This window comes from Thamnophis sirtalis, unplaced genomic scaffold, assembly GCF_051295495.1.
Source record: "Thamnophis sirtalis isolate CommonGarterSnake01/CBP01778 unplaced genomic scaffold, rThaSir2_p1.2 scaffold_7, whole genome shotgun sequence".
NCBI lineage: Eukaryota > Metazoa > Chordata > Lepidosauria > Squamata > Natricidae > Thamnophis > Thamnophis sirtalis.
The window spans coordinates 44,738,244-44,762,038 of record NW_028261387.1 but is presented as its reverse complement, the minus strand read 5'-3'; the positions used below and the strand labels follow the sequence as shown (position 1 = coordinate 44,762,038).

At 44.2% G+C, this 23,795-nt stretch overlaps 1 pseudogene; it reads right to left on the bottom strand.

The window, feature by feature from the left end:
• Positions 1-12,884: 12,884 nt before the first annotated feature.
• On the bottom strand, positions 12,885-15,277 carry LOC148044629 (uncharacterized; annotated as a pseudogene).
• Between the last annotated feature and the right edge of the window lie 8,518 nt (positions 15,278-23,795).

The window sequence follows — 23,795 nt, the reverse complement described above, 5'->3', positions numbered from 1 at the left end:
TGACAAATCACCTGTTGAAAACAGGATGAAAATAAAAAGAATAACCAGAATGGTTAATTTTTGCAGAAATATTGCACTTTGACAGGTAGTTATTGAGAAAAAAATTCTTTTCCTTAGTTTGGTATGGTGTTACAATGACACAGCTATACAAGTCTGGAAGGCTGGCACAGATTTTTCAAGCCAGGTGCATATACAGGTGCTTCAAATCAACACCACAGATAAACAGCTGACACAGATGTGCCCTATAATTTCCTTGTGCCTAAATCCTCCTATACAAATGCAATTATGTTAAATTAGAAATAAAATCAGTTCAGTTCAGCTATGCTGATTGGAGCTCTGGGATTAGGTTTAAAATACAGCTTCCTTATGGACCCTGAACCTTGGGTTACAGATGTTCGACACTGCAATCTTTCCAACAGGAAAAGCTAAATCTTAACTTTACCCAAGTCAGTAGTACAAGTAATGAAACGGTAATATACGTGGAATGCCCCAATTTGTACATTTGCTTTTTCAGAAGGCTAGAATTATTCAATTTTCCATCTGCTGCACAGGGCATTCTGGCTCTTTGAGAGTATTTGGAAATTTGGAAAGACTGTCAAATTGTCACTCAGTTAATCTGCAATTGCCCAAGGCTTGACTAAGAATAATATATCATCAGAATTATCAATGAGTGTCTGAATTTTGGCTCGGCTATGCTAAGGGAATTACTACAAAGTATATGCCGTGAACAGATCTGGATGGCAGGAGGAATATAATAAACAAGAAACATCTTGAAATGTTAGCTCTCTATTTTAAAACGTTGTTGCCCCAGTATTGGCAATCATGCAAAATACAGGGGCAACTGCAGAAAAAGCTGGTTCCTGCCTCCCCCGCATTTAATCTTCTTTCCCTGGCAGAAAATGTCAACCACAATTGGCAGAGAGAGTGACAAGGAGATACACCTCGCATAGAAATGAATCAAATTTAGGTACTCAGCAGTCCTCTTTGGCTTGCTGGGAAACACTCCTATCCTCACTATGAAGCCAATTAAAAGACAGTGAGGAGTTAAGGGTTAGAAAGAGACTAGAGGAGTCAAGGTAAAAAGAGATGCAGGCGGCCGGGAGGGGGGCTTAAGTGGAAAAAAATGCCCATCTGCATTTAAGGAAATACTTAGGAACATTAGAAGAATATTATTCTCACTTTTTTTGTTTTTTTTTAACACAAATAATACAAACAGTACATATACAACTGAATAAAAAAGAAAGAAAGACGAAAGAAAAAGGAAAATACACAGATTACAGTGCACCCCCACCTCCTGGAGACCTTTCGCCTCCCTCATGTTTCTTAGATATACAATATATTCCAATTGTGCTCTTATACCATCCAAAACAACATATATTCTTGAGTAGATTTATTTCCTTTGCCTTCCACCAACACTGATTTTATTAAAAAAATATTCCATTATAATTATTTACTTTAATCATCCCTTTTTAAAGTTTAATTTATGTTGTTAATTTATCATTTGTTGCCATACTCCAAATTTCATTATATCATTCATTTCTTTGAATATCCTAATTTCGTCCCCAATATTTAGCCATCACTAATTTAGCTGCCATTATCAAATTTACAATCAATTCCTTTTTTGTTTCATTTATATCCCGTTTTTCCACCAGCAACAATAATGCAATCCTCGGTGACATCTCTAGATTAAAGTGAACAGATTTTAAAATTTGTAAAGCGGGACACCATTGATCGGGGGGGGGGGGGGATCGAAGGGGTGTCCAACACGTAGCCCAGCGTGCCCAGGTCCTTCTTCTCGCCTGGCCTCATCTTCACCCTCTGGCCACCCGAAGCCTTCCAGCCCGAGCACTAGCAGGAGTCGTGGGGCGGGCTGGCCGAGCGGCCTCATGCATGCAGCTCGCCTCGCTGCCCGATGGAGGCTGCCCTGCTACTGGCACTGCTGCGCCTCTGCTCCACCACCGCACTGCTTTGGCGCGATGCCAGTGCCACCCCCTCACCGGCTCTTCCCGCCCGGATGCCCGGCACCCAGGAGCCGCCCGAAGCCTCCCAGCCTGCCGGGGGCGAGTTGGCCGCGGTGCAGCCGATGGTGGGCAGGAAGGCTTCGGGCGGCTCCTGGGCAGCGGGCGTCCGGGCGGGAAGATCCGGCGAGGGGGTGGCAGTGGCATCTTTGGCGCAATGAGCAGAGGCGCAGCAGCGCCAGCAGCAGGACAGCCTACATCAGGCGGCGAGGTGAGCTGCATGCGCGAGGCCGCTCGGCCAGCCCACCCCATGACTCCTGTTAGTGCTCAGCAGAACACAGCCACCGCGCAGCCTCCAGCCCCACAGGCCGCCCTCCCGGCGCACAGCCACTATAGTCATCCTGCAATTCCTTAGCGGCTGTGGCGGCCGCAAGACCTCCTCCTCCTCCTCCTCAGCCACCGCCATCTTGGCTCCCCCTCCCTCCAAGCTCCCCCCCTCCAACTTCCCTCAGGCCCCATCCTGCTCTTCCCTCACCCTCGCACAGCGGGTCCTGGCAGCACCGCCGACGCTCTTTCATCCACTCACCCATGGCAAGTGCTTAGAATTTCTCCCGTCCACCCATCCAGGGGGCTCTCGCCCTTTGATAACTCTCTGACGAGGGAATGGTGAGAATGAATTCCATTTGGAAGCATGGGAACCCGATTCGACATAGGAGAATTCACCACATCCCTTCTTCCAGGACCGTACGGCAGCAATTAACCGAATGGTGGGGATGCTTCATGGGGGTGGGGGTGGGTGGGAAAAGAGCCGGAGAGGCCCGCCAGCCAATAGGGATGCAAAAGGGAGGGGCATGTACCCAAGCAACCAGACAATGGGAGGGAGAAGCTCAGGCGGCCTCTAGTGGAAACTCCCAGCTAGCATAGTGAGAAGTCACCAATTGATTTCTCAAAATCTTTGGAGTGAAACTGAGATACTAACTTGTCGTGCATTCTTTAAAAAATCGGGACTTTTTTAAAGCGCCGCAGGATGTGGGACAAATTGTGAAAAATCATGACTGTCCCGCCAAAAGCGGAACATCTGGTCACGTTACTCTAGATTTACTTTCAATAGCGCTCCAATGTCTCTAAACACCATGTCCCATATTTTTTGTTCATTATCACAATCCCACCACATATGTTTATGTGTTCCAACCTCTTTCTTGCACTTTCTTTCTTCTCACTTGTAATGTGGGGCATTTAGAACCATTGGAAAGCTTTGAAATTGTCATAAGAAAGCAATGCACCACCGAAGAATATTGCTATGTTTGTTTTTCTGGGGGTGGGGGAGATTAGAGGAAGTCTCTTCTAAGGGACAGGAAGAACCCCTTAATCAAAAGATAATTCTTGTAAGCTATTTGCAAGGAAGGGGCATCTATGCAGGGGTGGGCTTCAAAAATTTCAGCAGCAGGTTCTCTGCCTGGTTGCTGTGTTTCCATGGCCATGGTGGATGTGGCCTAGTCGGCCTCTTGCACCACAGTGGTGGGGGGCACTTTTACCCTCCTCAAGCCTCTGCACAGGCCCTGCACTTACCTCACAAAATGGGCCTTGTGGAGACTCCTGTGAGGTTTGGGGTGGGAGGGCCCAGTCAGGGGTGGGATTTGGAGGTTCTCCGAACTGGCCATAACATTAGCTATGGGTCAGTGGTGGGTTTCAAAAATTGTTCAAACCTATTCTGTGGGTGTAGCCTCCTTTGTGGGAGTGGCTTGCCGCCCATGTGACCGGATGGGAGTGGCTTGCCGCCCATGTGACCGGATATGAAGATGCCGATGACACTTGTCAGAACCACCTTAAATTACCTCACACACAGCACTGGCATGCATAAAAATATGATGTAAACTTGTTTTTTAACAGGCATCTTTGGTTTGCGTTAAAACAACTTCAACACACACAATGTTCTGATTGCACCACAAATGCAGTAGTCATCCTTACCTTTTACAGAGGCACTGAGTTTTATAAATATGAGCATGATAGTGTAGAATAATCATATCCAAGGACCAGTGGTGGGTTTCAAAATTTTTTGGAACCTCTTCTGTAGGTGTGGCCTGCTTTCCAGGTCCACTGGTGGAACCTCTTCTAACCAGTTCTGTAGATTTGATGAACCGGTTCTACTGAATAGGTGCGAACTGGTAGGAACCCACCTCTGCTATGGGTTCTCTCGAACCCAGGCAAACCCATAGCAGCCCACCCCTGCATCTATGGTGTTAATGAAAGAGTCTGGCTTGGAGACCTGTGTGCAAAGTTGAGGGAAAAATTTTTTTTGTCATGTCTCTCTTGAGAGGAGAAAGAGCTCTTAGCTTTCCGAATGCTAAGCAAGCTCCCACTGTCTACACTTCAAAAATAAAGCCCACTAATTGCATCTATGCAATTAATGTGGCATATAGTTTAGTTCTTAGAATTGTTTGCAATAAAACAAAAGACATTATTTAAAAATTCGCACCATGTCTCCTTCCAGATGCTGGAAATGCCCGTCTTTTGGTTTGAAAAGCTGCAGATGCATTGGATGTCCATCAATCATTTTCGAGTTGCTTGAAATTCAGCAAAGGTCTGTGGAACAAGAAATAATTATGATCATCATCATCATCATCATCATCTGACCTTTGCTTTTTCTGGCTTTGCAAACACACTGCTCCCTCTGCATCACACTCTTTGGGATGCAACCCTTGCATTTTGCTCCGGTTTGGTGAGCTTTGTTGCAGCAGCAGTTTTAATCTCATATCCCACAAGAAACGCAGGCTGTAGACCCACCAGCAATATTTACCCAGCTGAAAATTGCCAGGATTTTTGGACACATGGATGTCATCCTTCCATTACAAATGATTCTCATTCAGCAGCTGCCACACAATAGGTACCTATTTCTCCATTGCCAAAGACAATCATGAATTATTATGCATTCACAAAATAGGAGCACTGGGCCAAGTGTTTAGAAGCAGACGGTTTGTTACAGTAGAAAGAATCTGCATCTCGCTAAATGAAATACGATGAGTAACCTCCTCAATGACTCTTTACAAATATTGGAAATTACTTGACAGATTTGAAGTAGAAGTAATTGAAATTCTTAGTTTTATGCTAGAATAATTCATCTGAGTTTCAAACTTACTTGCTCTTCAATTCTTGACAGAAATCATCAGGGGGGAAAAATTCTGCTCTGACTTTGATTTTTTCAAGCCTTACACTGAAACCTCTGTATTTCCTATTGAAAGTGCAAAATTAAATACCCTCTTTTTTAGTATTTTTGTCCTGGGAGATAATAGCAATAGTACTTATATACCGCTTCATAGTGCTTTTACAGCCCTCTCTAAGTGTTTTACAGAGTCAGCCTATTGCCCCTAACAATCTGGGTCCTACCTCGGAAGGATGGAAGGCTGAGTCAACCTTGAGCCGGTGAGATTTGAACTGATGAACTGCAGCTAGCAGTCAGCTGAAGTAGCCTGCAGTACTGCACTCTAACCACAGCACCACCTGGGCTCTATTAATTATTATTATTATTAATAATAATTAATAATCATGCTATACATCACTAGCTTATGTAATATATTAATTTTACATTAAAATAATATTTATCAATATTTTAAAATGTATGTAAAAGTGTATTGCTATTTAAGCCATTGTTTAGTTATCATCACCATGAACATGAGCCAATAAGTGTTCAAGAAGGAAAAGAATAAGACACTTGTTGGGAAAAATGCTTTTATTGGGGAAGCAAAGAATGGCATCAACTACAAAGGCTGGTTTGAATGGGATGACCCTGAATGTTAGATGTTAGCAGAGAGAAAAGTCTGTATGGCAGAAATTATAGTACCACTTTATACTGCACTAGTGTGGTCACCCTTGAAATACTTGTTGTTAGTTGCGAAGTCATGTCTGACCTATTGCAATCCCATGGATGTTCCTTCCTGTCCTCTACCATCCCACGGAGTCCATTTAAGCTCACACCAATTGCTTCAGTCACTCCATCCAGCTACCTCATTTTTTGTCGTCCCCTTCTTCTTTAGCCCTCAATCTTTCCCAGCATTAGGCTCTTCCTCCTCATTAGGTGGTCAAAGTATTTGAGTTTTATCTTCAAGATCTGGCCTTCTAAAGAGCAGTCAAGGTTGATCTCCTCAAGGACTGATTGGTTTTAAAAACTTGAAATACTACATCCAGTTTTGATCACCACAATACAACAAAGATGCTGAGACCCCTAGAAGTTGCGTAAAGACCAATAGAGATGATAAGGGACCTGGGGTCTACATTATATGATGAACAGTTGAGGGAGCTAGGTATGTCTAGCCTAATGAAGAGAAGGTTAGAGGTGATATGATCGCTGTCTTCCAGTATTTGAGGGGCTGTCACAGAGAAGAGGGCATTGACATTCTTCAAAGAAACTGAGGCTGGGACAAAAAATTTGTCAAAGAGAGATCCCACCTGAACTTAGTAGAAATTGCCCGACAGTGAGAACAATCAAGGAAACATCTTGCTTCCCAGACTTCTGGGTACTCTTATAGCTGGAGATTTTCAAGAATAGACTGGACAACTACTTGTCTGGGATGATATAGGGTTTTCTGCCGTAAACTGGGGGTTGTACTAGAAGACCTCCAAGGTCCCTACCAGCCCTGTGATTCTATGATGGCATTTTGTGGTTGTTGGGATTGCTGAAGCCCCGATGTTATTGTGCTCTTCTTATGGACTTTTTGTTTTCTATAGTAATCTCATATATCTCTGCAGTAAAAATAGGTGCAAAGGATCCTTATTCTAACTAATGAAGTATAAGAAGCATATTTGTACCAGATATTCCAGGCAATTCATTGAGACTGCATTGTTTTCATAGTCCTTAACCTTATGCAGGCATGTGTCTCTATAGTTTCTACAGCTAGAAAGATTGTACAGACAATTGAGTAAAGGAACAAATAGCATGAAAACGCTGCTATGATTCCACTGTTGTTGCTTTCTTGTTTACTCCTGGCCTTGGTGATTATGCTCCTGTTATTAAATCTTTTGTTTTCAAAAGGTTTCTAAGGATTTCCCCACTCCAACAATTTTATTCCTAAGATCTTTGTATTCTTTTTGTTCTCTTTCAAAAGCCATCAAAATCGCTCTGGGCAACCTTTTCTCCCAATTCTTTTCTCGAAGCATCCAGTGCAATTTTACCTTTGTGATCCAACCAAGATGGGATTATTTGTTTCTTCCATAATGGATGGAACCTATAATTGCTTAGAGCTGTGCTATTGAACCAATGCATTTCACACAGGTCTCCCTTACTAGTTTTTCTCAAATAGGAGAATGCACACCGTAATATATGACTTGGTCTGGGATTGGGAATCTTCTATTTGAAAAGCCATTTATTCTTTTGGAGGTCAGTCACAGAGATCTTCCAAGTATGGCTGTACCCATTGGCTTGGTTCATAAATACACCGTATAATGGTTTCCCACTAAAATGTGTACAAATACACATTTTAGTATTATTTGTGACCAGGCAACCTATGACTTCTTTAGCAGATTCTGATTATATATATATATACTGTACATAAACAAGCCAACATAAACATTTAACATTCAACAGAGTGTGAATCTGACACTTCTTCCCACGTTCCACTAAATGCAGATAGCTTAGATCAGTGGTTCCCAAAGTGGGTGATACCACCTCTTGTGGGGCGGTGGAATGACTTAGGGGGGGTACTAAGAGGCAAGGGACTAGATCACTAGATGAACTATAAGGTCCCTTCCAAGTCTGTCATGAGTTTGTAGGGTAGGAGGTGGGCAGCTGCCCGAGGCCATGGCTCTTATCCCCAAGAAGTGGACAATGTCCCCCAAGCCCCGTCCCTCCCTTTCCCGATGGCTCGCCTGGAGTGGCGGGTGTCGGGCTGGATGGCCAGCCATGGCCCTTCTCCACACAGTTCTATCCCGTGGATTCTGCCCCATGTTGGCCGTCCTGCTTCTTTGCCCGATTTCTCTTCTCTTCATTCGCTCCATAACAAGCAGAGGATTGCGCAGCCTGGGCTCCGTCTCCTCCCGCCGCCTCTCCTGGCCAGCGGTGGGCCGCTGCGCCAGATGCCCTTCGGGGACCCGGACAAGCCTTGGCACAGGGACCAGGAGAGTGGGCAGATGTGGTCCAAGGCCGGTTTAGGACACGCGTCTCTTGGCCCCGAATTCTCCGCACCCTGCGGAGCCCTGGTCAGAACACACGGCCGATGCAGAGGGTCATGAAGCCACCTCCCATCTCCTAGGCGATGAGGGGATGATGGGGGCCTAGATGAGTGACTGCTCCAAGCATCCAGGGGAGACTCGCTGCTGGGGTGGTGATCTCCTGTGTCTCCCTGGCATTCTACAGGGAAAAGCTGGTTCTGGGCACCTGGAGGAATGCCAGGTGTGCCTCCACACACACACACTCCCCGGGGACTGGAGAAAAACGCTAGGGATGTATTTCTGAAACCCATCTGATGCCCCCCCTCTCCTCCAGGCTCACTGGGAGGCATCCAGCACTTACGGTCACAACCGAGGCCAAAATTTTTGTTGTTGAGTGAAACATTTGTTAAGTGAATTTTACAACCTTTTGTGCCACAGTTACAGTGAATGTCTGCAGTTGTTAAGTGAGTCACATGGTTGTTAAGAGAATCTGGCTTCCCTATTGTCTTCCCTTGTCAGAAATCACAAAAGGGGATCACATGACCCTCAAAACCTTCGTAAAATGAGTCAGTTGACAAGCACCCCAATTTTGATCACCTGACCCCAGGGATGGTGCAATGGTTTTAAGTGTGAAAAACAGTCATAAGTCACTTTTTTCAGTGCTGTTGTAATTTTGAACATTTACTAAATCAAGATGCTGAGCTTGTCAATCGAAAGGTTGGCAGTTCGGCGGTTCGAATCCCTAGCACCGTGTAACAGAGTGAGCTCCTGTTACTTGTCCCAGCTTCTGCCAACCTAGCAGCCCGAAAGCACATAAACAATTCAAGTAGAAAAATAGGAACCACCTTTGGTGGGAAGGTAACAGTGTTCCATGCACCTTGGAAGATTTTGGAAGAAGTGCAAAGAAGAGCAACTAAGATGTTTAAAGGCCTGGAGATTAAAACATAGGAAAAACAGTTGCAAGAATTGGGAATGGCCAGTCTAGAGAAAAGGATTGGGCGGGGGGACACCTGATAGCAGTCTTCCATTATTTGAGGGGCTGCCACAGAGAAGAGGGAGTCAACCTGTTCTTCAAAGCAGGATAAGAAACAATGGGTGGAAACTAATCAAGGAGTGAAGTAACCTAGAACTAAGGAGAAACTTCCTAATAGTGAGGACAATTAATCAGTGGAACAGAAGTTGCCTCCAGAGGTTGTGGGTGCTCCATCACCGGAGGCTTTCAAGAAGAGACCGGACAGCCACTTGTCTGAAATTGTATAGGATTGCTCCTGGTTGAGCAGGGGTTGGACTAGAAGACCTCCAAGGTCTCTTCCAGCTCTATTCTGATTGAGTAATTGAGGTCTCTGGCTGCTGCTATACTGCTCTTTCCCTTCCTAGAATCTTGATCATTTGCTGCTTCATACAGAAGTTTGTTAGCTATCAAAAGGCAACTGTGTGAGACGCTTTTACAATCTTTTTGACACGGCTGTGGAGTTTTTTGAAGACAAGAATGCTTTGCTCAGTGGTGAACTCAGAGATCAGGCATGACATTGCTTATTTATCAGAACTATTTGCAAAGTTCAATGAAGTGAATTTGCAGTTGCAAGGAAATGAGGTCAATCTTATTAAGGCCAAATCTGTAATCTCTACGTTTATTTCAAAGTTAACTCTATTCAAGCGCAATATAGGCCGTCGCGAGCTATACCAATTTCCGAGCTTTTCTGAGCTAGAAGAGAAAGGTGGGATACAAGATGATGATCTTCACGTTTTTTGTGACCATTTGGATATGCTGCATAAAGATATGTCTGAGCGATATCAGGATCTTCTTTTGATGGAAATTCCAGATTGGGTGATAAGTCCATTTTCAGATACTGAGGAAGATGGGGTAGTGGAGGAACATCTCATAGAGCTGCAAAATGACATTGAGCTGAAGCCAAAGTTTAAGAAACCATACCAAGAGTTTTGGTTACAGAAAGAAAATTCTGATCACTATCCTGCACTATGGAGAGTGGTTAAGAAGCTCCTTGTTGCATTTCCAACATCATATTTGGTGGAACGTGGCTTCAGTGTGGTCGTCCAACTTCTCTCCAAGCAAAGAAATCGACTCCAGATTACTGAACGTGGTGATTTAAGACTCCTGCTAAGTGCCTTAAAACCAAGACATTGGGAAACTGGTATCACTTCATCAAGCCCATCCATCACATTAAGAATTTACTGAAAAGTTGAAATAGTTACTAAATTTTACTGAGTTTACTAAGTTACTAGTCATTAAGGTTCTTGATAAATGACTATCATGTTGTGTGTGAGTTGGATTGTGTGTGAGTTGCCGCATCTCTGTTGTCAATTGTTTGATTACCTTCTCTGTTTCATCTATTTGTAGACAAGAGTTTAAAAGATTGAATTTCCTACAGATAGTAGGATTTTGCCAACAGATAGTCCAGGGCTAGCCTATTTTGATATTCAGCAGTTCTGATTTTGTCCGTAGCTTCTGATAAAACATTAAGAGCCTTATCTATTCTTTGTCCAGCCAAATCCCATACTGCCTGGCGTCTTATAATACGATTTAACATGTATATAGGGGTTCGATATCCCCAAGACCCATCTCCAGCCCAGGTAGCCCTTCCATATGTGCACACAATTCTTTCAGAGCTCCACACATCACTCCTCTCATATTCAGCTAATTCTTTACATGAGAAGTTCGAGAAGCGGTTTCTGTCTCACGTTTTTTTCCTCTTTTGACCTATTTGCTCATACAATGGAATCCCTAATACCTGGCGAGCCTTCATAGGTAAAAGGAAAAATGATGGTTTAATCCATCCCAACACACATGACCCAGACCAGTTGTTAGGTAGAATTTCATATGCTCATTTACCACAAATCCAATACATGTTTTTAGGAGCCATCCACTCATCGTCTATAGATGCTGAGTGTAAATAGGCTAAATATGTCAAAATGAATTTAGCTGGTTCAGTAGCATTACTTGGAGAAGACCAGCTTTGGTATTTTGTGTCCCAAAATCTCAAACAAATTAAGTCTCCTATATTAACAGCTCCCGTTCTCACAAAACAATTTCTTCCTACCAAATTAGTAGAGAGCATCCACGTTATTCCAGAATGATTCCAATCATTCCAGTCATTTTTTACTGATTCCTAGTTGTTATATTGCCTACTTGGGAGAGGTTATTATAGACTGTGGGTTCTGCTTCCAAGGCTTCCCAAGGCCATTGTTCTCCCATATTTGTTCCCCCACAAACAAAACAGTTTTTCACCGTTAGTGTTTTAGCTATCTCCTCAGCCATGTCAAGGAATAGGTTATTCGCCTTTGTACTAATGGGTAAAGGCTTATTAAATTTTTAAGAGAGGCATATACTGACCATCCCAGTGACTTCACCTCCCCATCAATTATTCTCTCCACTTTAATAGTGATGTAAGTGTTTGGGTCTAACCCCTGCCTATCTATGCCAAAACCATAGGTTATCATAGAAGGGAGAGATTGGGGAACTTCAAGGTGTATAGGGTTACCACTCCCCTTCCGGAATGATGTTATATATGGACACCCCATATATTTTCCCCCTGTATAACCACAGACACAATCCCATCCTGAACAGCTAGTGGATCCTGCACAAGGCTTCCACTCATTTGGGTTACCATGGGCCCATGAGAGGGTGGTTTCACACAAGTATTTATGATTAGCCTTATGTGCTTCAACCCATTTCCTATCCCCACATGGCCTACTCTTTCCTTTGCTTGTGGCTGTGCATGCATCAAATGTCAGAGTGAGTGGCTGTTTGCCCTGCTGTATCTGCAACGTGTGATATACAAAATACAATTTATCTGGCCAGCCTGCTATGTTCCTTCTAAGCAGAGTAGGAGGGCGACCAAACATCAGCTTATATGGTGAGAGGTTATGCTGCCTTCTTGGTGCACTTCTAATTGCATACAAAGCAAGTGACAAAGCATCTAGCCCTGACTAAGGTTAACCTTTGCACATGTTTCACACTGTGTTGTAACCTTCCTTGCAATACCTGCCAACCCATCCACATAAATTCCAATGCTGTCTTTCCCATATGAGTGGCATTATGGGATAACTGTACCAATTGCCAGGTCATAGAGGACCGTACATATACTCTTCCATCTGGAAGAATATACCACCCCTCCTTCACTACTGCTCTCAAATCATTTACTGCTTTGTTACATTCGGACTGTGAGTATGATGGTTTAATGCTTTCTGGTATTACTCCCAAATCCATTGCTACATTGACGTAAAGTTCTGGCAATGATTCTATTCTTAAGGCTACTACACGGGCTTCCACACCCGCAGCCCGGTTTCCAAGTGCAATCCTATCACTACCACGCTGATGCCCATGACAATGCATCACAGCTATCCTAGCAGGCTTCTGAACTGCCTCTATCGATCTCTAAAACAAATACCCATCTTATATATATTTGCCATGTGCATGCAAAAACACAGAAAAACACATACACCCCGACCTCTTGCCAGTTTACCTGAACACTCCCTTTGCCAGTGCCCCTCTGATCCACAGTGAGCACACTGGTTTGGCCCCATGCAATGCCACAGCCCATAACTCGGTCTTTTTATGCATACAAGCATCCTTTCCCCTTTTTCTCTACCTTGTCCCTATTGATGAACACCTTCCTAGCTACTTCCAACAATTCAACAGTATTTTTCTCTAAAGCACCCTCTAGCTTCTGCAATGTTTTCTGGATGTCCGACCATCCATCTACAAAGGGGGGGGGGGTGATGGGACTCGAACCCACAATCCCCAGCTTCCTGTGTTACCAAAAACTAATTCACTGGAGGTTTCTCCACCCTCCTAAGAGCTTCCACTCTCAAATTCTGATATTCCTTCAATGCTGTCATTTGGTCTTGGCTCCTAGGACACCACCCTGGATCCCATTCTGGAGCCCTAGCTACCAACTCTGGTCCTAAATCTTGCACATTCAGAAATCTGGCTCTCATACACATCCTTACAGCTGCCTTCCACTTTTCCCTTTCATCTGGCATCAACAAGGTATTCAACAACTGCTGTATGTCCTGCCAATTAGGAGCAGGGATGTGCAGTCACTAGAGGCAGGGGAGGCGGGGCCTCACCAGTCTCCTGAGGGAAAGGAAGAATTTTAAATAATTTTTTTTTAATAATTAAAGCCAGGGTAGTTGCTACCAGATTCAAAGTCACAGTGGCTTGGTGTCTGCTCTCAGTGTTAACTATGGGAGGAGGCCAGAGAACTCGGGGCCTCTTTTGCCTAAGGAATTGTTCGCCTTTTAAAAGTTAAGAAGGAGTTAACAAGCGAAAACTTTCATATGCAAAAGAGGCACTGATTCTCCCGCCTCCTGATCGGGGAGCAGCGAATCATGCCTTATGAGTTTACGTTGAGCACGCTTACGTTGGGCGGACAAGAGGAGAGTTGAGAGAGTTTCCACAGCTGGAAAAGGTGGATCAGACGGAGGGAGGGGGGGTTCAAATTTATTGTAATTTAATTTGTAATTTAATAAAAAAATTAATTTTTGTGAGGTTTGTGTGTGTGTGTTTTTTTCTTTCTTCACAGCGGTGGGGTCGGAGGAGGCAGGGGGGGCGAGGCGGTGGAGCACGGAAGCGGCAGGGATGTTCTCGCCGCTGTGTTTCAACAGGCCAGGCGTCTCGCATTTATGTCCGCCAAAGTGCCAGCTTGCCTTCCGGGTGTCCCGGCTCCATCTGAGATGCTTCTCGCCACCGTCGCGCTCCACCGCCTTGCCCCCCCGCCTCCTCTGACAAACAATCCTGATGCCCCAGCCTGCAGCCAGCCCAGCACCGAGCGGGGACGAGGAGGAGGAGGAGGAGGAGGAGAACAGCGGTGAGTCCAGGCTCGGTGCTGGGCTGGCTGCAGGCTGGGGCATCAGGATTGTTTATCGGAGGAGGCAGGGGGGGCAAGGCGGTGGAGCGCGACGGTGGCGAGAAGCATCTCAGATGGAGCCGGGACACCCAGGGAGCAGGTCGGGCGAGGGGTCGAGCCCTTTCTGCTGGCTGCAGGCCGGGGCAGCAGGATTGTTCATCGGAGGAGGCAGAGTGCAAGGCGGTGGAGTGCGACGGCGGCAAGAAGCAACATCCCCCGCCACTGTGTCCGACAGGCGTCTCGCGTTTATGTCTGCCATAAATGCGAGACGCCTGTCGGACACAGTGCCGGGGACGTTGTTTCTCGCCGCTGCTGCGGTCTTGCCTCACCAACGGTAACCGTCACCACACGCCACTGATTAGGAGTATGTGTCTGCATTATGGTTTGAAACAAAGCAACCATCTCAGTTGGCTTCGAGGAGAGGGGTCCATAATGCTGTTTCCAGTTAAGTAAACTGGGGACATATTGGAAGCAAAGTCTATACTCTGGCACCCTGCACATTTACAACCTGTGTAGCCATCTGGCTCAAAGGACCAAGAAAGTCCTGCTGCGCAGCTGCCGCCACTTCTGCTCTGGCCGCAGCCGCCCTAGTCACTACTCTAACTGGTATATCACCCCCAACAGGCCCCTCATCCTCATCACTCTCAGCCTCCTTAACCAGAACAAATAGTTGTTTCTTTATGGGCTTTTTCTCCTTATGTCGCACATCCTGTTCTGGTTTACCATATTCACCAGCTATGCCTTCCTCCCTTCCTCCTTCCACATCTGCAGCAGCCGCTCCCCCCACAGGCACGGGCGCGTTAACGGCCAGCACTAATGGGAGCATGGGCGCATATGGAGGAGGCCTCAGGTGTTCTTCCTCATCTTGCACTAAAACCTTTTTCTGCCCTTTACATTCCCTGATCTCAGGCACCTTCACTTCCTTAATTCTTTCAGACGCTGACTTCAATTTCTTTCCTTTTGGTCTGGCCACATCGAGGCACACCATTTCAGCTTGACATTGCAACAATTCATCAGACTGTTCTGCCACCGCATCTCTCCAATCTACGTACTGAAACTGGTTTGGGTATTTCTCCTCATTAGCAGCTATCCAGGAAGTTAGGTCATCAATAGTTTGAAACTTAAATGTACCCTCTGGGGGCCAACTAACAGGCATGTGGGGCTATTGCTGTTGACATAGGTATTGTAATCTCTTCCTAGTTACCTTGGGATATGGCACCTATATTCAGTATGATTAAAATAATCATCAAAACCTTTCAACGTACATTCCAACAGCGTGCAGGGCACACTGCCATTCCCACCCCCCATCCTAACACACTACCAGCGACCTGAGGCCCCAGAAGCCGGAACTCAATGGCCACTGCAGGAACTGTGCTGGTTTAACCACCCACACAACCTACACGGACTTCATTAGGAACGCCGTCCCGAGTCCAGGGAGGTGATTAGGCTCCCTCTTCTATCTTCAAATGAGGTGGGTACAACACCAGTTACATATACTCGCCTGAGATGCCTTCACAAAGCCCTGTCCTGGCCAGGATACAGTTCAGACCTCCTTTCCTTCCCTTAAGGGATCTTGGACTAGTCCTCAGCACCGGTGGCCCCAGCGAGGAACCACAGCTGTCTCCTGGAGGCTCAATCCCCCATGGCGCCTGGAGAATGTTCGGAAGTGGTCCCCTGCAGGGTCCAAGGAGTCAGGCTGCCCTCAACGAAACATCGCCTCGCTCAGTGTCCCAGTGGAGTCGCCAAAAACTGTTGTAGAAAAAATGGGACACACAAGCCAGCTCTTCAGAGAAGGAAAGTGTATTTGCGCAGGTTCAGAATAAACAATGGCCTGAACAATGAGTGAAAGTCAGGAAATTCCTTATATAGTTTAGCTTTCAGCTAAAGCCATCTGTTAGTTTTGGAAACACCCCTCAAGATTTGCCCTTGAGTTACAGGAAGTATGTCTACAGGATGTCATAATACATGGGACAGCTAACGGAGCAGCATAGCTCGTATTTTGAGGAACTGACAATATATGCTTACCAAACAGATTAACAGCCAAGCCAGCAAATGGGCTAAAATAGATGTTTTGCCTTAGCATATTTCATGTACAGATTTCCTTCTAACCCGTGTCTAACCACACTATGGTCTAAAAGCAAACCTTGCAATTTCTATATGAACAGTTAAAGCTTAATATCATGAAACCCTAGTCTGCTTCAGGCTTGAGGCCTACCTTGGTTCAGCCTGCTACCTTAGTCAGACTTTGAAAACCTGGTATCACTGGATCAAGTTCAACAATTTTGTTGAATTAACATTAACTAAAAAGGTTTTTAAATTGGATTTTGAATAAATGTGCAATTAATTGTTACAGTTTTGAACTTTACTGTTACTATCTTCCTTCCGTCGTGCAAACCGCCCAGTCACATGACCCCCCAGCCACGCCCACAAAGCCACACCCACAGAACCAGTAGTAAAAAAAATTGAATTCCACCACTGGGTGGGAGGCACTGAGGATCAGTTTGTAGCACCAAGGGGGCAGTGGACTGAAAAAGTTTGGGAACCACTGGCCTAAATTAATCAGACTGGTTTAACTGCTAATCTCTTGTCAATTATACATTCTAGCATCCTAAACAGGGTCCTAGCAACCTACCTTTTGCTGAACTAAAAGTACAATATGCTAGTCTGAAGAGAGTCATGAGCAGTGACCATTTTGTGATGGAACAAGCATGACTGGTTAGAACAAAAAGGAAGAGTAACAAGTAGGACATACGGCACAATAACCACCCAAATGCTTAATTATTTGGTCAAATTGTTATAGCTACTCATCTTACGGAATGCAATTCTGGGAGGCATACAACAATGAAACCACAAGTATAAGTAGTCTGTGACTTACAACCACAATTGAGCCCAACATTTCTCTTGCTAAGTGAAATATTTGTTATGTGAATTTTGCCCAATTTTTACAAGCTTTCTTGCCACAGTTGCTAAGTGAATCACATGGTTGTTAAGTGAATCCAGATCCCCTGTTGACTTTGCTTGTAAGAAGCTTGTAAGAAGGTGTGTGTGTGTGTGTGTGTGTGTGTGTGTGTGTTACAAAGATATAAAATCCCAATTAAAATAAATATTATAAAAACATAAAAAATACACAAAAAATACGCAAAGAATCGGCATCTAATGATGAAACCATCTGAGTACATCTTTGATTCCCTGGGAGTTCAAGGCCTGATTAAATAACTAGGTCTGGAGAGAATTCTGGAATGTCAAATGGGATGGAGGAAATCTAATTTCAGGGTGAAGGATGTACCATAAAGTGGATACCACAGCAGAGAAGGAACTTCTTCTGGGAATCACCAAATATCGGTCCCAGCTGATGGTATCCACAGCAGAGGTGGGTTGCAAATCCAGGCGCTACCTGTTCGCTTGTGCTCACTCTTGTGTGCCCGGGCATGTGGACCGCCCCCACTACCGATTCACCCGATCTGGGCCGAACCAGGAGCAACCCACCTCTGATCCACATCATGCCTTTTCTATGAGATCTAATCATTAGATCTAATCTAAGGTGATGGGGAAGAGGCAATTCCTTCAAACAGCCTGCTCCCATGCCATGAAGGCATGAATATTAAATCATTGCAGGACCTCCTGACTTGTTAGCATAGTACTTGATATGATAATAAAACTCTCTCCAAGGTAGTAATCCCAAAGCATCAATGTCATCGAGCATGTAGTTATGTATTCTGACAGAATCTGAAAAGGGAAAAAAAGAGTAATTCATCTGAATGTGACTCAGTAGACTATTTTAGGAAGTGATATTAAAAAAAGTCCTTTATAATCTGTATTTGAACTGAGAATTTTAATTACTGTTCTTTTGTTCAACAGGTTTTGTGGAAAAACACCTAATCAGAGTGAATACATTTGTTTCCAGAACAACTGGTGATGTGAAATGGAAATGCAATGCATGTCCTCACAATATAGAAAAGTTGGTTTTAAAAAAATGGGGAAAAACACTTCTTTGAAAGTGTCTATATATGCCAAAATGATTCTTTAAACGTTTTTAATTAGCACAATTTTGTACTTTATATTTTCAATTTTAAATCTTACCATGCAAATGTATTTTGCATTTTTGAAAAAAATATATGATTATTTCAAAATGCTATTTGTCTGCTGATTTCCTAAATATCTTTCACACATTTATAGGATTTACATTTTCATTGGCCTCCTGTTTATATAGCCAGGGGTAAATCAGCAATACAGATAATCCTCAAGTTACGACCACAACTGAGCCCAAAATTTCCATTGCTAAGCAAGGCAATTGTTAAGTGATTTGTGTCCCATTTTATGATCTTTTTTGCCAGTTGCTAAGTAAATCGCTGCGGTTGTTAAGCCACTCTGACTTCTCCCATTGACTTTGCTTGTTGGAAGCCAAATGGGAAGGTTATAAATAGGGGTCACATGACCCGGGAGGGTGCAACTGATTACATGGTCATGGGGATGCTGCAATGGTTGTTAAGTGTGAAAACCCATCATAAGTCACTTCAAACAGTTACTAAATGAATTATTATAAGCAAGGCCTACCTGTAATTGAAGAGGAATTTAGACTGATAAACATTTGTTCTTCTCTTTGCAAACAAATGTTCCATCCCAGTTTCTTAGTTAGGTATTAAAAAATGAGCTTTTACAAACCGTAATTTCTTGAAGTCAAGATACAGTAATAGTAGGAAATAAGATACAGCATCCATTCTCAAGGCATCAAAGTATTTCACGGAGATTCATATCAGAATATACTGTATATGCTGTCTGTTCAAAAATGGCTTCTCGTGTTGAAAGATGGCCTGTTGTTTTATGTTATTGCACATTGCTTGGATGAATGCTGAAGGTCTACTTGTCCCAGATTCTCGGAATCCTGTAATAGTCTAAGGAGACGAGGTGAAGAGATACTGCCTAGGGAACGGTGAGATATGAGGAAATATAGCCAGGAGTGGGCTGCTGGGGGTTGGCAGGGGTTTGGGAGGACCTCTAGCTAAGATTCTATGCAGTTCAGAGCACCCCCAAATCCCACTCCTGGTTGGTCCCGCCCACCTCTCCCCTCCCAGGAGTCCCCCATGTGGCCTGTTTTGGATGCAGGTAAGTGCAGGGTGTGTATGGAGGTTTGGGGAGGGCGAAAAATGGGTCTACCAGAAGTTCGGGAAGGCTGGAAATGGGCCCATTTCTGGCCTCCAGAGGGCCTCTGGAGCCTGGGGAGGCCGTCTTCCCCCTCCCAGAGGCTCGAGGAAAGCCTCTGGAGCCCAGGGAGGGCAAAAACTTCCCTCCCCCACCCTGGTGCAGGAGGCCAACTAGGCCATACCCATCATGGCCACGCCCACTCAGCAACTGGGCAGAGAACCCCTAGCTAAAAATTTTGAAGCTCACCTCTGAATATAACCCACAGTTGTATAATGGGAAAAGCAAGAGGCTTGGGAGAGACTGTGCCTAAGCAAACAGGTTGCAAATAGAGAAAATTTGCAAGGTTTTTACACTACAATCTTCATCTATATAAAATATAATAAAAAAAATGTCTGAAAGTTTTTTTCCTTGAAGACATCCATGAAGCTTCTTCAGTTTAACTGAACTGAACTGAAGAAGCTTCTTCGATGAGAAGTGAAATGTCTTCAAGGACAAACAAAGAAAAGTTCAGTTGCTTTTTGAAAAAGCACCTTCGGGACAACCATGACCTGGACAGTGACGTGCGGTGAGCTTCATGGCTGGTGAGGCAAGCGCGAAAGCCCCAGTGAAGCCCTGGCTCCGCGTCCGCCATAGAGCGGGACCGGGACCCGCTCTATAGCGGACGGTGCTGGGACTTTAAAGTTCTGCTGCCGGGGCCCTGCCACCACTTTAAAGCCATGCCTCAGCTGCCCGAGTTGCCTCGCTTCGCCGCCTGCCCGCCCGTCGCCTCCAGGCAGAGAGAAAGAGAAAGAAAAAAACACGGGTTTTCTTTCCCTCCCTCCCTCACCCCACCCCTTCCCAAAGACTGCAACTTTGCCCCTCGCACCTCACAAAAACTTTTCTGCTCCAGATCTGGCCAAAAAACCCTCGCCCCTCACCACTTGGTCGGAGAGCCAGAGAGAATTTGGAGAGACCTGCTCCAAAGTTTTCTAATGGGGAGTCTTTGGAAGATTTTTAAAGCAGAATTGGCGACCCTCGGGACTCTTCACCGAACGGGGAGCCACCAAACTGCCTTCTTCTGCCCGTTGCTGCGCCTCGTCCAAGTGGCATTAATAAACAGCCCGCCCTCCTGGGCCTCGTCTTTTCTCTCCCGTCAAAAGCTGAGGAAGGGGGAGGAGCAGCGGCAGGACCCCAGGATGCACGAGAAAAGTGGGCTGAGGGAGAGCAGTCATTGAGCGAGAAAGCTGGGGTTATTCTGGAAGGCTTCCCAAGGGCGGTCCTGGTCTGAGCTCCTGTAGGACCCTTTGAGCAAGGGGGCCATCTGGGGCCTTGGCTTAAGGATTTGGATTTGGATTTATTGCATTTATATGCCGCCCTATTCCCAGAGGGACTCAGGGCGGCTCACAAATCAAAGGAAGGGAATACAGACAGTGGGGAAACAACAAGCAAGCAACTACAAAAGAATTTAAAAGCAATCAACAACCACAAAGTTCTAGCAGGGACGGGAACTTGTCAACCCCAGGCCTGTCGGAACAGCCAGGTTTTAAGGGCTTTGCGGAAGGCCTGAAGGGTGGTGAGGGTCCGAATCTCCATGGGGAGCTCGTTCCAGAGGGCCGGAGCAGCCACAGAGAAGGCCCTCCTCCGGGTGGTAGCCAATCGGCATTGGCCAGTAGATGGGATTCGGAGGAGGCCTACTCTGTGGGATCTAATAGGTCTGTTGGAGGTAAAAGGTCCCGTCTTCATCCGCGCGCCCGGCCTCCCTGCCTGCTTGCCGGCGCGCGCCATCTCAATTTTGGCTCGGCTGCTCAGGAAGTGCTTAGTGGGGCTTGCTCGCTCCCTCGAAATTTGGCTTGCGGGCTCGAGGGCGGCTCAGTCGAAGCCCGCAGAAAGGTCCTCGTGCCCTGCCAGAGGACAAGACGCACTTCCTTTCCTGTCCGAAGATTGTTGCTTCACTCGGCCCGGAAGGCACTTAAAAAAATTTAAAAAAATAAAAAAATAAAAAAATAAAAAAATTAAAAAATAAATAAATAAAAAAATAAAAAAATAAAAAAATAAAAAAATAAATAAATAATAAAATAATAAAATAAAAAATAAAAAATAAAAAAATAAAAAAATAAAAAAAATTAAAAAATTAAAAATGAAAAATAAAAAATAAAAAATAAAAATAAATGTGCCAGCCTGCATGCCAGCAGAGGCGGGTAAAAACACACACACACACACAAATAATAAAAACAAATTACAATTACTTACATTACAAATAATTTTGAATTCCTCCCTCCTGCCCCCTCCATCTGACCCACATACCTTCCAGCTGCATCAAAAATGCAAGATTTGGTCTAGCCAGGGCCAGGCAGGCTAGGATAGTTGCTGCTAGAGTCACCACGTGGATGACTCTGCTTAAAAAGCCTCTAAACAAAGTGCCCTCTGCAGGAGGAGGTGAGAGAATCACATGCCTCATTTGCATAAGGATTTTTTTGCTTTTTAACCCTTGCTTAACTCTTAAAAGGCGAAAAATTCCTTATGCAAAGGAGGCCCATAGTTCTCCTGCCTCCCCCTACAGTTAGCACTAAGCAGACTCAGAGTCACTGTGACTTGGTGTCTGGCAGCAACTACCTTGGCCTTTTTAATTATTTTAAAAATTCTTTCCTTTTCCTCATGAGACTGGTGAGGCTCCGCCTCCTCTGCCTCCAGTGACTGCACGTCCCTGGACCTGGATGACTGAGAATCTCCATAGACTAGATACTATAATTTAGGTTGTAATTTCATTTTTGCTCACCTGTGTCAATTTGTATTGAATGGTTCAGCACTTTACAAAATATTGGTTAACCAAATTATCCAGGATTAATTTTTATTGAAGTTGTCAATTACATTGTCTTACATTGAAGTTGTCAATTTAACAAAGAATTTCCTGCTGACCAATTCTAAATCAAGCTGACATACACTAATAAAATGATAATGCATGATAATTTTTTTGTTTATCAAAATTAATTTTTTTATGAAATACGAACAAGACATATTCATTAGTATACATATTTAATGAAGATCCAAGAGAAAGTAATACACTGATGAATTTATAATAGAAAAAATAGCTATTATTAGAAAAGTTGAAGTAATTAATTTGAAAAATGTTGACATAATGTGGATTACAAATAGATAATCATACTATACCCCTAAAATAGGGCTTCTCATTCTTTGTGATATTGTTATGTGCTAAAATGATATATCTACTTGTGTCATAGCTAAGAAAACTAATGGTTTCATTGTCTTTAGGATTGGCTAAGAATAATTATTGTAATAATTTTTACTTTATATAACAAATAAACAAAGAAGATTGCAACTATATAAATAAAGCCTTTTCATTGAAAGTGAACAATAAAATACATTTAAAAGTGAGGTTCCTTACTTTTCTATAGTTCTAGAAAACTGGGGTTTATTTTTTTATTATTTTATAATATAAAATACAAAAGTACAAAAGAAAATCATAGGAAAAATAGCGGAGGGAAAGGGGAAGGGAAAAGTATAGGAAAAAGGAGAAAGAGAAACAAGATGCATTGACTTCCAATTGTCTTTGGTGCAGTAGAATAAGATGATAACATCAAACCTCAACATTTTACTTTTATATAATAGTGTAAACTAGCCATTTCTATAACAACAATGGACTTTATTTTTGAGATAACTCTCATTTCTAGTTCTGTGGTTTGTTTGGGGATCAACGTTTGGTTTTTTGTAACAGAGCTAAGGACAATCTGCCAGCTTATCAAGGCAGAAGTTCTGCCTGTGATCTAGTTTTATGTGTATAGGTTTTCAAATCTTTCTCCAAACCTTGGTCTCACTAAGAAAAATGGAAGCAGTTCTGGCAGCCATTCCAGATACGTATGCTCTAACTCTTGAAAAGACACAGTTGGAATCCATTAGAATCCACTTTGTTTGGATACGTTGGCTGCCAATTGGCCTAGGCCAGGTGTGTCAAACTCGATTTCATTGAGGGCCACATCAGGGTTGTGTTTGGCCTTGAGAGGCTGGGGTGGGCGTGGCCAGGGTGGGCATGGCCAGCTTGACATCATTCGTTTGGGGGGCACATGTGGTGCCAGAGCACTCTTCCAATAAAAAGAGGCTCACGAGCTCTGTTTTTGGCCAGGATGGCCATCTGCAACCTTCTGCCAGCGAAAATGGAGCTTGGGAGGGCTGTGTGTGGTCCTACTGAGCTCCATTTTCACTGGCAGAGGCACTGCGGTCTGGTCCTTTGCTGCTTTTAGGGTGGCCCCATGGGCCTGATGCGGCCTGTAATCCTTGAGTTTGAAACCCCTGGCCTAGGCAGAATAAAAATGTGTCCTGCCAGTGATCCAGCTTTGTGTATTTAAACTTTCAGGATCCATCCTGAATTTATTCTACACACTTCTTGGTCAAGCCAAGTTCAGTCAATGATCCTGTTAGCATGTACAGTTTGTGGCCTTTCCTTTTGAGAAACCATAATCTTGCTCTATGCATAAAGGATGATTAGTCACTCCCAGTTCCCTTGACCCGGTCTTCAAAAATACTTAATCAAAAAGAATGATCTAATTATGAAGGACAAAAGTTGTCCTGAGCATGCTGATATGACCTCAGAATTCATGCATTGTATAGTTTTGTGTCTTCTTAAATGCTTGCAAGAGGAATGTTTTATTTCACTTACTGGAATGTTCCAAGACAAAGCTTTTCAGTTTCA